At 37.1% G+C, this 15,174-nt stretch overlaps 1 long non-coding RNA gene and 1 other non-coding gene across 4 annotated transcripts; one reads left to right on the forward strand and one right to left on the reverse strand.

Annotated features, from left to right (window-relative positions):
• Nucleotides 1-8,318: 8,318 nt before the first annotated feature.
• LOC109220590 lies at nt 8,319-11,760 on the reverse strand. Of its 3 annotated transcripts, none has more exons than XR_002067127.1 (3): nt 11,239-11,760; nt 8,881-11,152; nt 8,319-8,706 (listed from the first exon to the last, which is right to left on the reverse strand). It is a non-coding gene; the product is annotated as an uncharacterized LOC109220590 (long non-coding RNA). The 3 variants fall into 3 exon arrangements; XR_002067126.1 differs by having other exon boundaries at nt 8,319-9,028; nt 11,063-11,152; nt 11,239-11,736; XR_002067125.1 differs by having other exon boundaries at nt 8,319-11,152; nt 11,239-11,741.
• A 1,031-nt stretch (nt 11,761-12,791) lies between these two features.
• Nucleotides 12,792-12,877, forward strand: TRNAY-GUA. Its single transcript is given in 2 exon segments — nt 12,792-12,828; nt 12,842-12,877. It is a non-coding gene; the product is annotated as a tRNA-Tyr (tRNA).
• The last annotated feature ends 2,297 nt before the right edge of the window (nt 12,878-15,174 follow it).

Raw genomic sequence — 15,174 nt, forward strand, 5'->3', positions numbered from 1 at the left:
AGGGCCGCCAGCCCTCACCCTCCGACTCTCGTTGAGACTCCTGGACGCGAACCGCTGCCTCAAAGGCTGCCGCCCTAGTTGACGCGTCCCTCTCTGCACGCTCCAGGTCGGCAACCTGAACCTCCAAGGCAGCCAGCTTCGCTCCCCACTCGGCCTCAATTTCCACAATTCTGGCCCGACTTTGCTCTATCTCCAGCTTTAGTTCCCGCACCTTGCCTTCCGGATACTCGCACTCGGCGGCGACACCCCTCCCCACTTCGAGCTCCTCGTCCTTGAGACGAATTCGCTCCTCGAGCTCACTCCTGCTGTGCAGCACTTGCAATAGCTCACGGTCCTTCCGCTCCAACTCCTCGCCCAATGCCTGGTTGCGAGGATCATTTCTCAACCGCTCATGCAGCTCACGGCACCTATCGCGGTAACGACGGTACTTCCCCAACATCTGTAAAAAGATCCTCGACCGAACGTTGGTCGTGCGGATATTCTCCACTTCTAGTATATACGACTGCAAAAAAATAAAGAGTAGTTAGAAAAATGCCCGCTCCACAATAAAGGGCCGACGGATTAAAAGTCTAGTATAACATACCCGCAAGCCCATTACGGCCACCTCTTCCATCACGGTGACATCCGGAACCTCCCTCAGGGACCCATTCTGGCATTCTCAGCCTCGGAACACAGCAGGCTGAACTGCTCCACCAACTCACCCCTCTGGGCCAACAGATTCATATCTGCGGGAATATCAACGAGGCGGGCCGGCCCCCCCGCATTGACCACCGAATGGGTGATGCCCCCTTCAAACATTCGATCGTCATCAGGGTCCAGGTCGGACTCAGACTCATACTCATCCACCAGCGCGGTCTTCCCCCTCTCCGCCGCCGGCGGTGTGGCACGACCTATCGAGGATGACGACGGCTCGACCAAGGTCGCGTCAGTAGTCTCCAAGGACCGATCATTCGTCGCATCCGCAGCAGGAACTTCTGTTCGAGGTACAGCAACAGCAGAGTCCTCTAGGCTCTGACTCGCAGGAAAAGCACCAACCGTATGTTCTGCCTCTGCAGCAGATTCTGCGACAGCGCCTCCCTCCTGGCCCGCCGGAGGAGAATCCAAGTTAATCACCGTTGGGGGAACCATCTCGAAGCCCACTCTCCGCCTCTTTGGTGGCTCGTCCTCCTCCCCGGTCGACGACGACTCAACTCGCGGACGAACAGTACCGGACGGGCCTTCATCCTGAGGCACGGCCCGGGCTGGGTTGGTGAGAGCCACCGACTCCACAGATGTCGCCCTCGACGAAGGACGAGCTACAGATGGAGCACTAAGTCGAGCGACCGCACCCGGGCGACGAAACGCCAACTGAGGGGCCCGGGTTCTGCGAACCCTCCCTAATCACAACGAACAAAGTTCAGGAAATGAGAAATGGACAAAAGAGGTCGGGAAGTAAGAAAGCAATCTCACCTGTGAGGGGCCTACGACTAAACTTCAGATAGAATGACGCCCAAGTGCGAATCCCCACTGTGTGGGGCAGGACAGCCTCTACCCATTCCCGGATTCCCTCTAGGGGCGGCGGCGACACCTTCTCGACAGCAGAACATCAGAAATAAGTCTACAGGTAATACAAGACATAAGGGAAGATAGATCGAAACGAATTCTGGCGACCGAAAGCAGATACTTACGGGCGAAATTCCACACCGGCGGGAAGCCGGTCGGATCCGCCACGAGATGCTCGGTCCGCACGAAGAAGAAATTATCAGCAAAGCGGCGGTTGGTACAGTCGTCCATACCGACCACCAACCATCTTGACCCGCGAGGACGCGCGTGGATCATAGTGCCCCGAATCCTTTGGGGTGCGAACAGGATAAGCACATGCCTCAGGGTGACTTCACGACTTGCCAGCTCCGCGTATTTAATGAACATGAGAAAGATCTTATACAAGTACGGAGATATCTGGGCGGGGCACACCTCATAGTAGCGACAAAAGTCAACCACTAGCATCGGGAGCGGCAATGTGTACCCCACAATAAAAGGGTACGCGTATAACGAGCAGTACCCACGGCGGTCTATCTGCACCCTGTCGTTTTTCTCGGCAGGTATTATCTCGACGTAGCTGGGGATGCCCCATCGCTCCCTCAGCTCCTTTATCCCAGGCTCCCCCATAAGGGATTCAATGTCAGGGTAATCCCTGCCGCCGTCGGCGCTGAAGTCTTCCACCACTTCCCCGCACGGAACAAGATCTCATCCACTGAGGGAACATCTTCGTTATCCGCCAGGCCTAAATCCCCCTCCGCCGGAGCGTGACCCTTAGTCGCCGGCGGGATGGCCGGAAGATTGTCGTGACAAGAAGTTCCCGCCATCGTTAACTCAGAGAGGAAGAGGGAAACTTTATCGGAAAAACAGGAAGATTAGAGGAAGAATATGAGAGAAGAGGCAAAGAAATAGCTCAAAATGCCCAAGGGATGAATATTCCGGAGATCCTCTCGAAAACAACCAAAAAGAAAGTATGAATGACAAAGTGCAAGGTCTAACCAATTTATAGGGCACGAATTCCCCAAGCGCGGAGACCAACAGTCGTCATTAGAAGCTGGCCAGTCACGAGATTAATTTCGTCCCTCGGGAACATGCGCCATAATGACTGTCAAGCGCCATCACGACTGTTCGCACAAAGCAACGTTCCATCTATCAGCCACCGTTTCACCTTCGAAACCGTCGCGACGGTATGAAAAGTATCGACGAACACCCTCTATGTTGTTTCGAAACTCATGGCGTGACTAAGAGAGGGAATACGAACCAGACTCCCAATACGACCACGTCGCTACATAGTCCGTCCGTCGAGGCCGATAGGGTACAACCCCGACGAACGGAGGGACTAACTGTATCGGTCAGAAATCTGACTGGTCGACCGTCGTGGTATCGACCCCGTCTCAAGTACGCTCCCCAGAGCAATGACCAGCGAACCTGACCTCGCCCAATCCACATCAAATACGAAGCAAGCGTAGAGGTCGCCCCCTCTACCTGGTCGACCAAAAGAAGGCCCAATGGGCGTGAGGCCCCAATTATAAATAGGGAAGAAAAGAGTTATTTTAAGGGAGGGGGCTCCAGAGATTTTGGGGCATTCTCTCTCTTTCTCTCTCTCTCTCCTTCTCAAGAAAGAAAAAGGATATCCCTTCTCCGAAAAAGAAAAGGCCCCGGAAGGGGAGAGATAAACGGATTCCTTGAACCTCTCCCAAAGAAAAGCAGGATCGATCTGGAGGATAGAAAATGGATTACTATTCCCTGAACCTCTCCAAGGAGATGCAGGGCCAATTTTCATGATCAATAAAGTCTCTTGAATGTCATCTCTATTACGTCTGCTATCTTGTTGCTTCAGTTCTTAATTCGGTATTAATTATGGTTGGCTATGATTTACCCTTCTTATACATTTGATTGATTTGCTTAAATATTATTCGGCGCAACAAACCTGTAACAGTTTCAGTTGATTACAGTTGAAGGCTCTGCAATAAAAATCTATTCCCTATCTACACGATATTTATGATGGTCTATTGTTGATGATCTGTCTTTATGGATATATCCTGCTTATGCTCTTGTTGTTGCTATGTCCTAGTATGTAAATCAACAAATTTATTGTGAGTTTTGGATCACTGATTGCAACCTTAAATTAAATGGATTGGTGCCTAGAGATTGTTATGTCATAGTATATTGACATCTTCGTCCTTACAGTACATGAACACTCACATTTTCCGCTTAATCTTTGACTTGAATTTTAAAATTAACTAGCTTCCTGTCCTTTTTAAACTAGTCTTATTGCGCGTGAACCCTATATTAATAGGTACTAATTTTATTGAAAATTACATAAATATTATTAAAGAATATGATGCAATCATAAAATAAAAATATAAATATCTAAAAGTGATGAATATTGATCCTATAACAATCTCTTGTGTCTTTTTTGTAAAGAGTATTGCTTTGTTATGAAATCATAAACTCATAATTATTGGTTATGTTTATTGCTTAGCTGCTAGACGGAATTGTATGCTTCAGTTATGATTTATTGTGAGGCAATTAGAAGAATATTGTACTCTTAAATTTCTAATAGTTTTTTGGTAAGAAATTATAATTATGTTACATAGTTCATACCTGAATATTGCGAGTGAGTTCTTGGCTAACATCATGATAGATCAGATTTATGCCCTTTTTAAACAGTAGTAGAACAATACTTTAAGACTTAAAAACTATATCGACCTGTTTGGATTATAAACATAGAAGCACGTACAATATAAATGTTAGAATATTTACATACAGTTATACCTACTACACGGTAAATACACGGTAAAGTGACATAAAAAGGTAAAAACTTACCTAACATATGCTTGAAGTTTGGGTTATGAACACCCAAAAAATATCAGCTCAGTGAGAAGAAGAAGAAGAATCAATTGAAGGAGCTTTTAAAGGACCCTTCAATGGAAAAACAAAATTATGCCCTAAAAGAATTCCTTCTTTAACTTTAACCTATATTTAGAAGTTCAAATAAATAAAAAATATTTTATACATGGTAAACTTTTAATTGCTCTAAAGTTTTAAATACTACGATTTCATATCTAGTCCAAATAAAGAAAACTTTAATAACTAAAAATTTAATTAACTTTTATGTCCTAAATATTAGAAAAATAATTGAATGACTAATTTTTCTTTAGTAATTTAATTTATTATAAAAATTAGTGTTAAATTCATTTCTTACGTCTCAAATGAAGACATTTTGTTTTAAAATTTTTTAGACTTTTTTGTCTTGTAGTTGTGGATCAATGAATTTATAAAATACTTTTAATTTAAGGTACTGTTAAAAATAAAAGAAATAGATATTAGAGCTCTTAAAAGGAGGCATACACTCCTTTTTAACCCAGCATTTCGGGTTTCTAACCTATAACTCAACAATAATATAGACAAATTCTTGCATTTAGTTAAGTTATTTACCCATTCAATCTAAAGTAAATTTTAATTGATTTTAAAATTTTAGATATTGATATTTCTTGGTTTAAATAAGGAAAGTGTTAATAACGAAAACTTTAGTTGATTTCAAATTCCTATATATTATGAACATAACTAAATAACTGTTTTTTAATATTTTTTAAGATAAAACGGATGAACGACATTTCGCTAAGTGACTTCGTGCTTTTGATATATTTTTAAATGATAAAAATTATAATTTATTTTTAGATATTTGGGTTTGCAGAATTATTAGTGTTTTTGACTCTTAGCAACTACTTTTCTCTCTTATATTCTTAAATGTCTTCTTATTTAATTATTGTATTTATTGAGTGTAGTTTTTAAATATTCTACTAAAACGTTGACAAATGGAAAATATTGTTTTAGTAGAAAAGTAGTTTCAGTATAACATGGAAATGTATTAGGCTTAAAATTGAAAGCATTCTTCGATAGATCAACATTCATATGTTCAAGTGTTTTAAATTGAGACCATTTGATCGTTTATTCGTGAAATCGGTTGCATATATTTATAGTTTTGTTACATACTCTAAAAGAAAACAAATTATATAATGTAAATATAAACTGGTTTTTAAATTTTAAAAATTAGGACTTTTTATACAATTAAATTAGGAAAGATTTATAAGTAAACCATACATTAATTGTCCTAAATATTAGGAAAATCACTAAAATGACTATTTTGTACAATGTAAACTCTATTTTTAAAGGGTAAAAAAGGCGAACGGCATTTCGTTAAGGGCCTTCGTGCTTTTAGTATAACTAGTTTTTATGTACGTGCGTTGCACGTAAGCTTTTAACCAATTATTGAAAGAAAGAAAAATATATTAAATTTACTAAAAAATTATATAAAAATGTGATAATATTTTAAGCTTTAAAATTATTGTTATTACGCTAATATAATACTTTAGTTCAAAACGATCATTCATCATCTGAACTTAAAAATATGATCGACTTAGTCAAATAATTATCAAAGAAGTAGAACGAATTCTCGATACAGTAGTAGACTTCGAACTCATTAGGGATTCAAATTTTGACGTCTTAATCATTAAGTTTTCCTTTGGATGGTTGATGATAAGACTTGAATACGACAATTAGCATGTAGTTAATGAGCTCATCGTGTCAAACAAAACAAGTGATATTTTTCTTTTTTTTTTTCACCCCCAGGTTTTTCCTTAGCAAAATGTTATGAATAACAACAAATAATGACGCCCATCTGCTTATCTTCTTGTATAACCAAGTAGTTGCTCAGGTTCTAGTTATTACACAAACAAATTAATAGTTTTTTAAAGCCTCTTCCTGCAGGTTCTACAGGGTTGCCTCGTGTATCATTTAGAGTATCTTTGAGATGTATCAATAGGAAAATTCGAGCAGTCACTTTCAATTTCACCACCCTGAACTAATCGATCATTTTGGTATACGTATTACAACTTTATTTTGTTATAATTTACAACTAAACTCAAAAAATAGAGACAAATACAGTAACAAACAAACAACTAAATTTACGTTTGTTAACATCTTGTATATGATCTATGAAATGCATGTATAATCAAAAGCTTTAGTCAACTAATGTATGGTTGTACTACTTATATGCCAATTGGTGAGCAGCATATCTCATGTAAGTGCCTTGTCATCCTTGCATGAAATCCAAGTATTCACAAACTCCTTATTCGATCTGTGCTTAGTTTATATGACCGACTTTTGTGATTCTTTATTTCCATTTTTTAACTGGTGTTCCTAAATTCTACTATATGTTCCTACGCCATCTTATATATTCCAAGATTCATGCAAAAGTTATCAATTTTTGTAACAACTGACCTTTTAATTATGCCATTAGATAAACCTCTTTGAGACTATAAATTAAGGACCTTCTACTAATCAGAAATTATTATGCAGTAAGGTCTCATCAAAGAATAGGAGATTAATTTGTCTGAAACCATAGGATTTTTTCTAGCGGAAATATATATAAAAAAAGAATATTTAAATCTAAGACCATGTCCCATGGAACACAAGTTTCATGTATTTAATTAGTTGGTCAAAACTCATACATAGTTCAATTATTGGCGACATAAAGTATGTTTGTCACAGTTACATGACAATAATTAATATATAACTGTGCAGGGCATTCTATCGTTGCTTTCAGCGAATGGAATATAAAATTTGCTCTCCATAAGATTTTGAATAAAACGGTTTTAAAAATTAAAAAAAAAAAGTATAAAATATTTCAAGGACCAAAAAAGGAGGCTTGATTAGACAAAGAGTTATACCCATCCAATAGCAACATACAGGCCTGGAATTAAAAAGGAAAATATGTGCTTTAAAGCATAGACGTCAAAGATTGACATGCAAATCCAAAGCTCCACAATACTTGAAGTTTCTAACAGCTTGTTTGGAGGGTTGTTACCTATTGGGTTGTATCGTATGTTACTTTAAATACAATATTTGTTTTGATTGTTACTTAAATTTTATTGTATCGTATCGTTAAATCCGTCGTTACGTAATGACGAAAAGTGCCACTTTATGGAACAACCAATTTAGTGCGGTCGCGTCGTTCACTTATTTTTTTAAAGAATAAGGGAACAATGGGTTGCGTCATTATATAGCAAATTTTAAAGAATTTCATATAAAATATACCGTCTCCGACTCTTGAACAATGGGTGCTGAAGCACCCACTCCATTGTACGTGGATCCGCCCATGCGAAAAATAATACTACAATCTATCCAAACATTGTATACATCAAAACGATACACTACAATACAATACAATATATTATGAAACCATACATAACAACCATCCAACTAAGCTGTAAAATAGCTTCAAGCTGATTTACCGTCAAGTTGAATTATCAAATAGAGTATAATTGAACAGCAACAAAACTGTTTTACAACACGAAGGAAGAACAAAAAATAAATTGGCAGAAATAATTTCACCTTAACCAGCGGCCTCTTCCATTCAGCTGAATGATTTTGTCTACCAACACTACAAGAAAATGCTTATTTTGTGGGGGTTATTTTGATAATTTGTGGCGGTTTACGACACCCACAAAATGAATTGTGGCGATTTTTAAAAATGCCACAGTTATGATTGCCACGAGCTATATTTTGACAGTTTTTTGAAACCTCCACGACGACCTCCACAAATTGAATTTTAAATTTGTGACGATTTTCAAAGACAATTAGCGGTGGTTTATAATCCCCACAATATGATCCCAGTGATTTTAAAAAAATATTTGTGGGGCCTTATAACCCCCATAATATGATCTCAATTGTATAAAAAAAATTATTAATGAACTGTAGCATTATTCCATTACATATAACCATAAAAACAAACATAAAAAATTCCAATCCTTATCAAACTATATTGATACTAACTAAGGTAATTCAAATTTACACGCAAAACATCAGCTCAGTTGATATAAAGGGTACAATACAAATAGCCGAACACAATGGAATGTTGCTACAACATTGTAGAACAAAATAAAAGCTACAAGATTTTTCACCAGAATGTAGAAATGGAAAGAGGAAGTTTGTCATTCAACACCGATAAAAATCTCCTGTCTCCTTTGTTAGGTTCAGAATCTAGAAAGTATTATTACAAGTGTAAAAGGTGAATGTTGCTGCTACTTTTTGCAAATGTTGTAACAGTTGCAAGGTAAATACCTCTTAGGAGAGAAGACCAATGTCAAACTCATAGAATGATGTGTAGTTTCCAATTTCAACCTGCACCAAAAAACTTTTTCTTTATGATGAATGACAAAAGGAACTTGTTCCTCTCAATGAAGCAGTACTTGAGGTTATATGATCTGTATTCATAGTGCTAATCTATTTCGTATCCATGTTTATGTTGTCTATGAATTGAAATGGAAACAATTATGAGCTGAAGTAAATGCGTACCTTCATGTTTTTAGTATTGAATCATATATTAAACAAACTGATGATTTAAATGCGTACAATGGTGAATCTTTCAAACACATGATCTCAAAGAACTTTGCGAAAGGAAGATATCAGGCCAAATTGCTATCATCCTCCAATGATATATGATCTGTAGAAGTAGCAAAGGACCAACCAATATACATGATTCAACCCGTAAAACGTTCAGAGACAACAGATGACTTGAAAAATACTTACAGAGTTTTCTTAATAAGAAATCTCAAGCATATTCGCATCAACTACATATAGGGGTTACATTCTCACCCCATCTGGGACTATATCATGAACTTTCATGCATATTCAATAAGTCACGAGTCAATTAAGATTGTCCAAAATGAGAATAATTATGCAGAATCAAATACGTTGAGTTCAACATCAAAGTATGTGTAGAATAGTTAATATTATTTTATTCCAATTGTTAAGAAAACTATTCAAGAAGCTTGCAATATCAAGAAAGAAGATGAAGCATAAATCATGCCACATGCCTAGAGGTGAGATATAAACGCAATGATTCCTGAGTAAAGTTCATTCGCAAATACAATTTTCATTAAAATTGCATCGAATAAGTCTTTTATCCAAAAAAGAAAAAAGTGAAAGTAAACTTGGCATCAGAGAAGAACCTCTAATGTGAAAACAAATCTCTTATTCAACAAGATAAAACAAAAAGAATTCAGTTACCTATTGCAGTCATTTTAATGATAAACATTAGTTACTAATCAAAGTTTTGACTAGCGAGTCCAAGCCATCTAATGTTACTGAAAGTTCTATCAAAGATTAATGAATAGTGACCATGCGGATGTATATCTTGCATAAAAAAGAAGAATATACGTCTAACTAGGCAAAGAATTACAGATAGCAAAGATTTTGGACAAGTAGAATAATAGTATAGTAGAACTGGGATTTTGTTACAAGAAGCAAAAGATACAATAATGCTGTTTGATTTCATTCACAACGAATTGTCAATATCATCACTAGAGATCCAATCATCAGTATTGTTTCTACAAAGGCATCCAATGTGATAATTATAATCTAAAAGATAATAGAGGTTAATGCACTCTAGTCTAAGAGGCATTAGAGGTCAATACATTCTACTCTAAGTGAACCTGAAAAGAAAGAAACCTCACTCGTTATCTCATGAATTCATAGTGGAAATTAAGTAAAACAGTAAGGTTTTTTCTGGATCGACTATAAGGCGAACAGTAATCCATATTTCAGAAGAAATTACATCCAGCAAAGCTACACAAGCATAATAGTATTTCACTAATATAGTCATAAATAGTGCCATGTTGGATAAACAGATATGCATATTGACGTTTTAACACAATCTTACAGTGGTGACAGTTCATACATGTATTTCTTACAACACATTTTCCTAGTGGTGATAGCCACGTAGTTGAATCTTTTCAACCATATCATCAATCTAAAGCAAGGAATAGAACACAAAAGCAGACATTCTACCTCAATGTTCTGTACACTGTAAAAAAAGAATTCAATAGACAAGCAAAAAGGGAAACATTGCTCTCACAAACAAATGGCAGTAAGGCATCAGCTCAATAGACATTACTCTCAAAGGTAAATTTTTATAAGAAGCAATCAGGCCGATAAATATTACTCTAAGAATTAGATCATTTTTAAAGTTTACATGTAAATTTTTATAACGAGCATTGATTGGTAATTTGGTAAAAAATATTAAACTAACCTACTATAACATAAATATAAAAACATATTATCAAAGGTAAATATTCAGTGAGTTAAAGACATTAGAGCTAACATTCTAGTCTAAAAACTTCACTAAGCATCACTAGCATGGCATAAATTAACTCATCCATAACCCTTAGCTAAAGAAAAATGGGCAGAACATTCCAGTCTAAGAGAGTCATTCCATCAAATAGTCTAATAACAGAAAATAACATTATCAATATTTCAATTATATAGCATCCAGATTATAAATACAGATTTATATGACAATTCAATAGGATATCGAAAAATAGAGTTGAAAATGAAAGCTCTGTAGTATTTTTGAATGCATAGAGGAGTCCAAAGTAGTTGAAATAGTATTATCCATTGCTAGACGAACAGTTAAAGGGTCTGAAAATAAGCCCTAAACATTTAGTCTTCATGAAAATTGAAATTTTAAAGATAAAACCTCTTGAGTTGTAGTATCGGTTCTCAACATCAAAGTCATGTTCATTGGGCACCTCATCAGAGCACACGAATCCATACTCCATATCTGCATCTGCCAAACACACACGCACACACAAAAATCAGATAAAAAGTGCAAATTAAACATAATACTAACAAAACAATCACTGGGTAAATTACCAGAACCAACCAATGGCTGATTTGAGATGAGTAGGAATCAAAAACAAAACAAAAGAGAAATTTTGAGCTGTGAAAGAAAAGAAAATCTTCAGTATCTCGCTCCAAAGTTTCGCAAACCCTTCTTCATCTAGCTTTTGTGAGGTGACGGATGTCACGATTAGAGGGAATTGTGAGAACCCCAGAACTTTGATTGAATAAGAGAGGGGGTTAGGGTTTGGTTGGATCTGTACAGTTTAGTAGAATGAGAGGGAAAGGGGGTTAGAAAGAAAAAAAAAATTAGAGGGAAAGGGGAAATAAAGGCCCGCCAACCAAAAATTAGGCAAATAATTTTATTACGGAGGTTTTATTTTAAGAAACCTCCGAAAATTGTATTAGAATAGCGGAGGCTAGCTGAAACGCCAAAATTGAAGCAATTTGCGGAGGTCATTATTAACCTCTGCAATAAAACCGTCAAAAAGTAACACTTATTTTGTAGTGCAAATTCAAGGCGATGTTTCAAATCTATAGACTATAGTGGTGTTTACTGCATAGAAAATGACAGCATGCTGATCTGTAAGCATGTAAAGTATATATATGGTATAAAAGGAGAACGTAAAATTTGCATATATGATATGCTCGATTAAGGGACAAATGGAATTCAAGAAAAAAGGAGATCTAATTGATATCCCTTGATAAAAAAAAAGGTTAAGCTTTCAAAATTTCTTGCGGCAATGATCTGTCAAATTTGGCCCAAGCCCAAATGACCCGCCCAACCTGCCCAAGGTTGGGTTGGTTATTGACCCGCCCATTTATTGAACTTAGCCCATCTTGACCCAACCCATCTCAACCCATTTAAAGTTGGGCTAATTTTTAGCCCAAATTGATCCATGAGTAAGTTTGTCAAAATATCTTAGAAATAATTTTATTTTTTGTTTAATATTTTAAATATGACCATAACAAAAACAAAAAATCTTTATTTAGTAATTATACAATTTATAAGAAAATAACACATATTTTAATTAAAGTTTAATAAGAGTTGGGCGGGTTGGATTATGACCAGAATTTTAACCCATCTTGACTCAACCCATTTTAGCCCAAGTAACTTTTGGGCGGGTCAAATGACCCGCCCAATTATTGACTCAACCCATTTTGACCCGCCCAAAATTGACCTAACCCGCCCATTTGACACCCCTAAATAGAGCTGCCTTTAGGTTGTAATTTAGATGGATTTAAAGTACGACCTAGTTGTATGCCAAACGGAATTTAAGTAAGAACCCAAATTCGAAGGAATTAGTAATACATTCAAAGTCCTAAATCCGAAAGAAGGGTCTTAAAAGTTACACTTTTATCCGATAAAAAATTATATTTTAAGGGTACAAAAGTCTATCAAGATTTTGAGGATATTTTAGTCCATCAATATTTAGCTTCCTAGGATTCATGCTTTTATAATAATATAGATAGATAGATAGATATAGATTTGTCCACATTTACTTTTCTTCTAACTTTACCAAATAAATAAAAGTAAGACACCGGAAACGACAATATAATTTATAAATTTGGTTACCTGAGCAACACCGACCTTAGCTCAGTTGGTAGAGCGGAGGACTGTAGTATGTCTGCTGAAATCCTTAGGTCACTGGTTCGAATCCGGTAGGTCGGATTGTTTTTTTCCTTGTTTATTTTTTCACGCCCAAAAGAGTTAATACCATTTTTGTTACGTGTAATTTGTAATTATGCATTTTGTAAATCTTTGAAACGTTTGTCCTACACCTACTTTTCCATCTTGCAAATCGTCCGTTTTTTTTCCTATTACTATTTCCAACAAATACAAATAAAGTATCTTTTTCAATTTAATTTTTTGGTACAAAATTGATAGTCCACATTTTTTCTTTTATAACGAAAAATTTACAAAAATATCGATGCGCTTCAATCAAAGTTTTAAAGGCCTGCTTTTATTTACTATTCCAATACTTTTATTTTCTTTTTTGGTCACATAATTAATAGGAAGTAGCAAAAGCCAATTAGGCAGCATTCAAATTCATGCACTGTAGTCCCTTTTTTGGATAGTCTTAGCCACTGAGACGTTATTGCTTTACTATAAAGGGGTATCATCTCCAATAGAGTAATATATAGGTGTTATTTATCTACTTTAGTTTTCGTGTTTGGCCTCCCATTTTCCCCTATTTATATCTCTTTTTTCACGATTTTTGTTTTTGTAATCTTCGCTTGCAGATAAAACATATTTCTAAATTTATGTGACTTTAAATCCGATCCAAATAAAAATAAATAAAAGAAAGTTTTATTATTGTGGTATATCAGTCACCTGTTCTGGAACTTCCAGTTCCAATCGAAGCATTTTTTTGTTGTTGATTTTTGTACTTTCCTAAAAATATTGACACCATTCTACTTATTAGACTATTCTATACGATTTCACAACTTTTAAAAACAAATCATTTAACTATTTAAATTATAAGCATCATGATGAGATGTTGTATACGGCCAAATCGGGCTTGCCCTTTTTGTGTGACTCATCGAGGCTGGAACGCAATAAGCCAAGGTTCAGCCTCGTATCATATCGAACCATGATGCAAAGTTAGGTTGCCGAGCTCGTGGCCCTGAGACCAATCAAGGTCGAGATCGACCAAGATCGAGATCGAACAAGATAGAGATCGAGAAACTTACCGAACCGAATAACAGAAAGCCGAAATATCCACAATCGGGCGAGGATCATGGCACGTTTCCCTGCACGTATCAAGAAGAGGCCGATTAATTAGCCAATCATGGGATTTCTTACCTCATATAGAATTGTACCTAGAATAGGACTCCCCTACTATATAAATGGGGGACTGATCATTTGTAAAAAGATCATATTCACGCAATACTAAGCAATATACTGTCATTTTCTACCTTTCATTACCTTGTTATTCTGTTCATAAGCAAGTTGAAACATATTTGGTTCAAGGATGACTGAACTCGACGACCAACGTTGTTCAATTCGTGTCGCTTGCATTTATTCTTTCATAGTCAATTTCAATATTAATCTATTATTCTTAATTTATGCCAAGTTATATCACGTGTCCTTAAAACCACGATTCAATTGTTATCCGATTTTAGGGTAAACAGTTTGGCGCCCACCGTGGGGCTAAGGGTAATAGTGATTACCTGGTACAAACATTCGTAACACATACTATTTTACACTTGTTCTTTGAAGTATCTTTGATTACGGGATTAAAAAATATCAAACTCTCAGTCAGCACCTCAACACATTAACAATGATCTCGGCCACCACAGCAAAAATGAGAACATTGCACCAGGAAACGATGTACCCCCTGTTGGTCTAGATGGAATTCCGGTTGTAGATCCAATTGGCGCCAGTTCACATTCCATCAATAGAAATTTGGACGTCGATCCCGAAAACAGCGTCCATGAGGATGCCCGATCAGCTACTCAGAGCGCACGTGGTGGTGAAGATTGCAGGATTAGCGTGCGGGTGATCTTCGAAATGTTGCGGGCTCAACAGGCAGCAATAGCCCAGCTCCAAAACCAGAACCACACACTGAGCAGGGTCGAACTCGAGCCATCCAAGGAAATTGTACACAAGGTCGAATTGATTTCGAGGAAATCGAACGAGAAGAAATTGGAGACCAATCCTGCTATCATGAAGATGCTCGAAGAACTGACAAACCGAATCGAGACAGGGGAAAAGAAGATCGAGGAAAACAACAAGAAGGTGGAAACCTATAACTCTAGAGTCGACCAAATCCCGGGATCACCACCGATATTGAAAGGACTGAATTCCAAAAAGTTTGTACAAAAACCTTTTCCCCCGAGTGCAGCTCCGAAGCCAATCCCCAAGAAGTTCCGCATGCCCGAGACTCCTAAGTATAATGAGACGACTGATCCAAACGAACACGTCACCTCCTACACGTGTGCTATCAAAGGAAATGACTTGGAAGA

The sequence above is a fragment of the Nicotiana attenuata genome, unplaced genomic scaffold, assembly GCF_001879085.1.
Source record: "Nicotiana attenuata strain UT unplaced genomic scaffold, NIATTr2, whole genome shotgun sequence".
NCBI classification, from domain to species: Eukaryota; Viridiplantae; Streptophyta; class Magnoliopsida; order Solanales; family Solanaceae; genus Nicotiana; species Nicotiana attenuata.